This window comes from Zalophus californianus, chromosome 10 (assembly GCF_009762305.2).
Source record: "Zalophus californianus isolate mZalCal1 chromosome 10, mZalCal1.pri.v2, whole genome shotgun sequence".
Lineage (NCBI taxonomy): Eukaryota > Metazoa > Chordata > Mammalia > Carnivora > Otariidae > Zalophus > Zalophus californianus.
In genome coordinates this window covers 21,619,436-21,625,493 of record NC_045604.1, presented here as the reverse complement: position 1 = coordinate 21,625,493, position 6,058 = coordinate 21,619,436, and positions in this window count along the sequence as shown.

Sequence of the window (6,058 nt, the reverse complement as noted above, 5' to 3'; positions counted from 1 at the left end):
GAGCAGCAGCTGTTCCCTTTAACCTGGCATTCACCCTCCTGTTTGCCACAGTCCCTGCTATTCCCTGCTGCCTCCCTAACTTGAGGCCACATGTCAGCTGGCATTTATCAGTGTGGACGCACTATTTTTTTCTTTTGAAGACTTTAGAAAAAATGAACTATTTGTTCACATATGTTTGCCTCAGATGTGGGGGAATGAAAGGTAGACCAAGCATTTTCGTGTTTCAAGGAAAATGGGAAAAACCTATTTATTTCAACCTGTGAAAATATTCCTATATATTGATTATACAAAACAGTGTGTCTCTATCAAAAGAAGACAACTTAAGATACCATCATGACACAATCACAGAAACAAAGCAAGCACTGTGACCAATTAAACTAAAAGGCTTGATGAAAACTTAATGCACTTAAAAGAAGACTAAAATTTCAACTGACTTTGTTTTTTTAATACAAATAAGCTAGAAAAAATAAATAAATAAGCTAGAGGATATGAGGCACATCAAATATTAAATCAACTAATTGCCAAGGCATCAATACCTTTAATGGATTATTAATATATTTTTTGACTGTGCCTAATGACTACAGCAGAGATTATGTATTCTGAAGGGGAACAAATTTCTGTAATTGTAAATCTTCCCAGAAGCACTGTTGCTCAACATGCTGAAGATATAGTGAGAACCTAAAGACTGGGCTGTAGGAGATGACGTGTGTTCTATTCTCAGATCTCCTCTGCGTGGCTTCTCTGAACTCATCACATCCACAAAGGAAGCAGTCTGCAAGCAATCTGCCTCCTTTACCAAAAAAAAAAGGCCTTATTCTAAACCCAAGGTGAAGGTTGCCCATTCATTTTATAGTTACATAACTATTAGGCCTCTGAAGATCAGCTCAAAGCTGACTTTGTGTCCCCGACTAGAAGAGGCACAGACACTTTCCATGGACTTTAAAATAAAACGACTGCCATTGTCATAATTGTAATTAAATGAATATCTGTGACATTAGTTTTTTAATACATATCTGGCCTATCACACTGAAAGTTGTGTAAGGGTCAAAATCATTTCTATTTGCTCACCACTGTATCTCCAGGGTTCAATAAATATGCTGGGATAAAACAGGCTTATTATAGGCTATTCAGGTGGCTAGACAGAGGTAAGATCAAAGGGATGGTTCAAATCTTGTATTTCTGATGTTCTATACTTTAAGCTGTCCACACCTCCTCAAGATTCTTGAAATTAAGGCTACCTCAGCCAACCAGCCATCTGGGCCCCAAGCAGACCGTTATAAATGGGCTAGCTGCCAGCAGGTAAGGTCTTGGAGGCCACACTACAGCACTACAGACGCCACCAGCTGCCTCAGAGGATTAGCGGTTCTTCCACTGTGAAGCTGACCTGCCTCTGTACAGTAGACAGCCTCCATAATGGCTCCCAATAAACTCTGCCTCCTGATACCCACCCTCGGGAGTTGTCCTCCACACATTTTACCAGAATTAGTCTGTGTGACCAATAGCATAGGTCACTCTCAAGGTTAGGTTATAAAAAGACTGTGATTTCCACTTTGGGCATTCACTCTCTTTCCTTCTCGGACTGCTTACTCTGGGGGAAGCAAGCTGCCACGTTGTGAGCAGTCCTATGGGGAGGTTTACATGGTGAGGAACTAAAGCTTCCCCCAACAGCCATAAAAGAACAGAGACTTGCTGATCCTGATATGAGTCAGCTTGGAAGCAGACTCTGTAGCCTTGAGATGTCAGCAGCCTCTACTGACAATTTGTCAGGAACCTCAAGAGAGATGCCGAGCCAGAGCCACCCAGCAAGGCCACTCCTGGATTTCTGAGTTCATGAACCCCGTGAGATAATAATTGTTTGTTGTGTTAAGCTGCCAAGTTTTGGGATAGTTTGTGACACACTGCTAGATAAATAGTACATTCAGAAAAGGAATTTCAAGCACAGCTCTATTAATGTTGTAGTTCTACATTAACACGTAACCCAGTAATTCTCACTGGTACTATTATCTAATATTTCTTGTAATTTTTTTATATTTTCCAAAAGTCTTAACCTTTTCACTGGAATAGAATATTATAGAACTTTTTTGATGCCTCTAAAACAGCACAATGCCAAGCGCATGGTAAGCAATCAAAGCAATCAAACAAATATATAATACTTGCTGAATTAATTTTTTAAAGGATGTTTCAATAGAGTATATTATTGCATATTTACTCACCTTAATGCTGTTAGAAAAATTATTCAAGGTACTATGAACTAAGTTACAAATAATAAAACACACAAAGAATATAATTCTCTCTGAAGGACTGATTCTAAACACCATTCAAATAATTTGACACAAGGGACATTTTCATTAAATAAGACCTCTGACAAGGATCTCTGATCTCTATAACTTTGATTTCTCTTTCTTGTAGCCAAAGTTGACAGGAAACCATGTTAGGAGAGGAGAAGCATGAGCATGAAATAAAAAGGTACAGATGAGAGAATTTGACAGTTAACATGAAATAGTGATATGATGTTGAAGTATATAGAAATGTAAAAAGAAATATGTAGAGCAAAATCTCTCAAGAAATCTCAAATACCTTGCTTAAAGTATCTTTTTTTTTTAAATTTTATTATGTTATGTTAGTCACCATACAATACATCATTAGTTTTTGATGTGGTGATCCATGACCCATTGTTTTCGTATAACACACAGTGCTCCATTCAATACGTGCCCTCTTTAATACCCATCACCAGGCTAACGCATCCCCCCACCCCCCTCCCCTCTAGAACCCTGTTTGTTTCTCAGAGTCCATAGTCTCTCATGGTTCGCCTCTCCCTCCGACTCCCCCCCCATTTTTCCCTTCCTTCTCCTAATGTCCTCCATGCTCTTCCTTATGTTCCACAAATAAGTGAAACCATATGATAATTGACTTTCTCTGCTTGACTTATTTCACTTAGCATAATCTCCTCTAGTCCCATCCATGTTGATGTAAAAGTTGGGTATTCATCCTTTCTGATGGCTGAGTAATATTCCATTGTATATATGGACCACATCTTCTTTATCCATTTGTCTGTTGAAGGGCATCTCGGCTCTTTCCACAGTTTGGCTATTGCGGACATTGATGCTATGAACATTGGGGTGCATGTGGCCCTTCTTTTCACTACATCTGTGTCTTTGGGGTAAATACCTAGTAGTGCAATTGCTGGGTCATAGGATAGCTCTATTTTTAATTTTTCGAGGAACCTCCACACTGTTTTCCAAAGTGGCTGTACCAACTTGCATTCCCACCAACAGTGTAAGAGGGTTCCCCTTTCTCCACAACCTCTCCAACATTTGTTTTTTCCCTGTCCATTTTTGCCATTCTAACTGGTGTAAGGTGGTATCTCAATGTGGTTTTGATTTGAATTTCCTGATGGCTAATGATGATGAACATTTTTTCATGTGTCTGTTAGCCATTTGTATGTCTTCTTCAGAGAAGTGTCTTTTCATGTCTTTTTGACTTTGATTGACTTGATTATTTGTTTTTTGGGTGTTGAGTTTGAGAAGTTCTTTATAGATCTTGGATACCAGCCCTTTATCTGTAGTGTCATTTGCAAATATCTTCTCCCATTCTGTGGGTGGCCTCTTTGTTTTGTTGACTGTTTCCTTTGCTCTGCAGAAGGTTTTTATCTTGATGAAGCCCCAAAAGTTCATTTTTGCTTTTGTTTCACTAGCTTTTGGAGATGTACCTCGAAAGAAGTTGCTGTGGGCGATGTCAAAGAGGTTACTGCCTATGTTCTCCTCTAGGATTTTGATGGATTCCTGTCTCACATTGAGGTCTTTCATCCATTTTGAGTTTATCTTTGTGAATGGTGTTAGAGAATGGTTGAGTTTCATTCTTCTGCATGTGGCTGTCCAATTTTCCCAGCACCATTTATTGAAGAGACTGTCTTTTTTCCATTGCATGTTTTTTCCTGCTTTGTCAAAGATTATTTGACCATAGAGTTGAGGGTCCATATCTGGGTTCTCTATTCTGTTCCACTGGTCTGTATGTCTGTTTTTGTGCCAGTACCATGCTGTCTTGGTGATCACAGCTTTGTAATACAGCTTCAAATTGGGCAACATGATGCCCCCAGCTTTGTTTTTCTTTTTCAACATTTCCTTGGCGATTCGGGCTCTTTTCTGATTCCATACAAATTTTAGGATTGTTTGTTCCAGTACTTTGAAAAATGTCATTGGAATTTTGATCAGGATGGCATTGAAGGTATAGATTGCTCTGGGTAGCATAGACATTTTAACAGTGTTTATTCTTCCGATCCATGAGCATGGAATGTTTTTCCATCTTTTTGTGTCTTCTTCAATTTCTTTCATGAGTGTTCTGTAGTTCCTAGAGTATAGATCCTTTACCTCTTTGGTTAGGTTTATTCTGAGGTATCTTATGGTTTTTGGTGCTATTGTAAATGGAATCGTTTCTCTAATTTCTCTTTCTACAGTTGCGTTGTTAGTGTATAAGAAAGCAACTGATTTCTGTGCATTGATTTTGTATTCTGCCACATTACTGAATTACTGTATGAGTTCTAGTAATTTGGGCATGGAGTCTTTTGTGTTTTCCAAATAAAGTATCATGTTGTCTGCGAAAAGAGAGAGTTTGACTTCTTCTTTGCCAATTTGAATACCTTTTATTTCTTTTTGTTGTCTGATTGCTGTTGCTAGGACTTCTAGTACTATGTTGAACAATAGTGGCGAGAGTGGGCATCCTTGACGTGTTCCTGATCTTAAGGGAAAGGCTCTCAGCTTTTCCCCATTGAAGATGATATTCGCTGTGGGTTTTTCATAGATGGATTTTATGAACTTGAGGAATGTTCCCTCTGTCCCTATACTCTGAAGAGTTTTAATCGGGAAAGGATGTTGTATTTTGTCAAATGCTTTTTCTGCATCAATTGAGAGGACCATATGGTTCTTGTCCCTCCTCTTATTAATGTGTTCTATCTCATTGATTGATTTGTGAATGTTGAACCACCCTTGCATCCCAGGGATAAATCCCACTTGGTCGTGGTGGATGATCCTTTTAATGTATTGTTGGATCCAATTAGCTAGGATTTTGTTGAGGATTTTGGAATCCATATTCATCAGGGATATCGGTCTGAAATTCTCCTTTTTGATGGGGTCTTTTCCTGGTTTGGGGACTAAGGTAATGCTGGCCTCATAGAATGAGTTTGGAAGTTTTCCTTCTGTTTCTATTTTTTGAAACAGCTTCAGGAGAATAGGTATTATTTCTTCTTTGAATGTTTGGTAGAATTCCCCAGGGAATCCATCAGGCCCTGGACTCTTGTTTTTTGGGAGGTTTTTGATCATTGCTTCAATCTTGTTACTGGTATTGGCCTATTCAGGTTGTCAATTTCTTCCTGTTTCAGTCTTGGGAGTTTATAGGTTTCCAGGAAGGCCTCCATTTCATCCAGATTGCTCAGTTTATTGGCATATAGTTGTTGATAATAATTCTTTCTATTTCCTTGGTGTTAGTCGTGATCTCTCCACTTTCATTCATAATTTTATTAATTTGGGTCCTTTCTCTTTTCTTTTGGATAAGTCTGGCCAGTGGTTTATCGATCATATTAATTCTTTCCAAGAACCAACTTCTAGTTTCGTTGATCTGATCTACTGTGTTTCTGGTTTCTAATTCATTGATCTCTGCTTTAATTTTAATTATTTCTCTTCTAATGGTGGCTTAGGCATCGTTTGTTGCTTTTTCTCTAGTTCTTTAAGGTGTAGAGTTAGTTGGTGAATTTGGGATTTTTCTATTTTTTTGAGTGAGGCTTGGATGGCTATGTATTTCCCCCTTAGGACCGCCTTTGCACTATCCCATAGGTTTTGGACCAATGTGTTTTTATTCTCATTGTTTTCCATGAATTGTTTAAGTTCTTCTTTGATTTCCTGGTTGACCCAAACATTCCTGAGCAGAGTGGTCTTTAGATTCCAAGTGTTTGAATTTCTGCCAATTTTTTCTTGTGACTGAGTTCCAGTTTTAAAGCATTGTGGTCTGAGAATATGCAGGGAATAATCTCAATCTTTTGGTATCGGTTGAGACCTGATTTGTGACC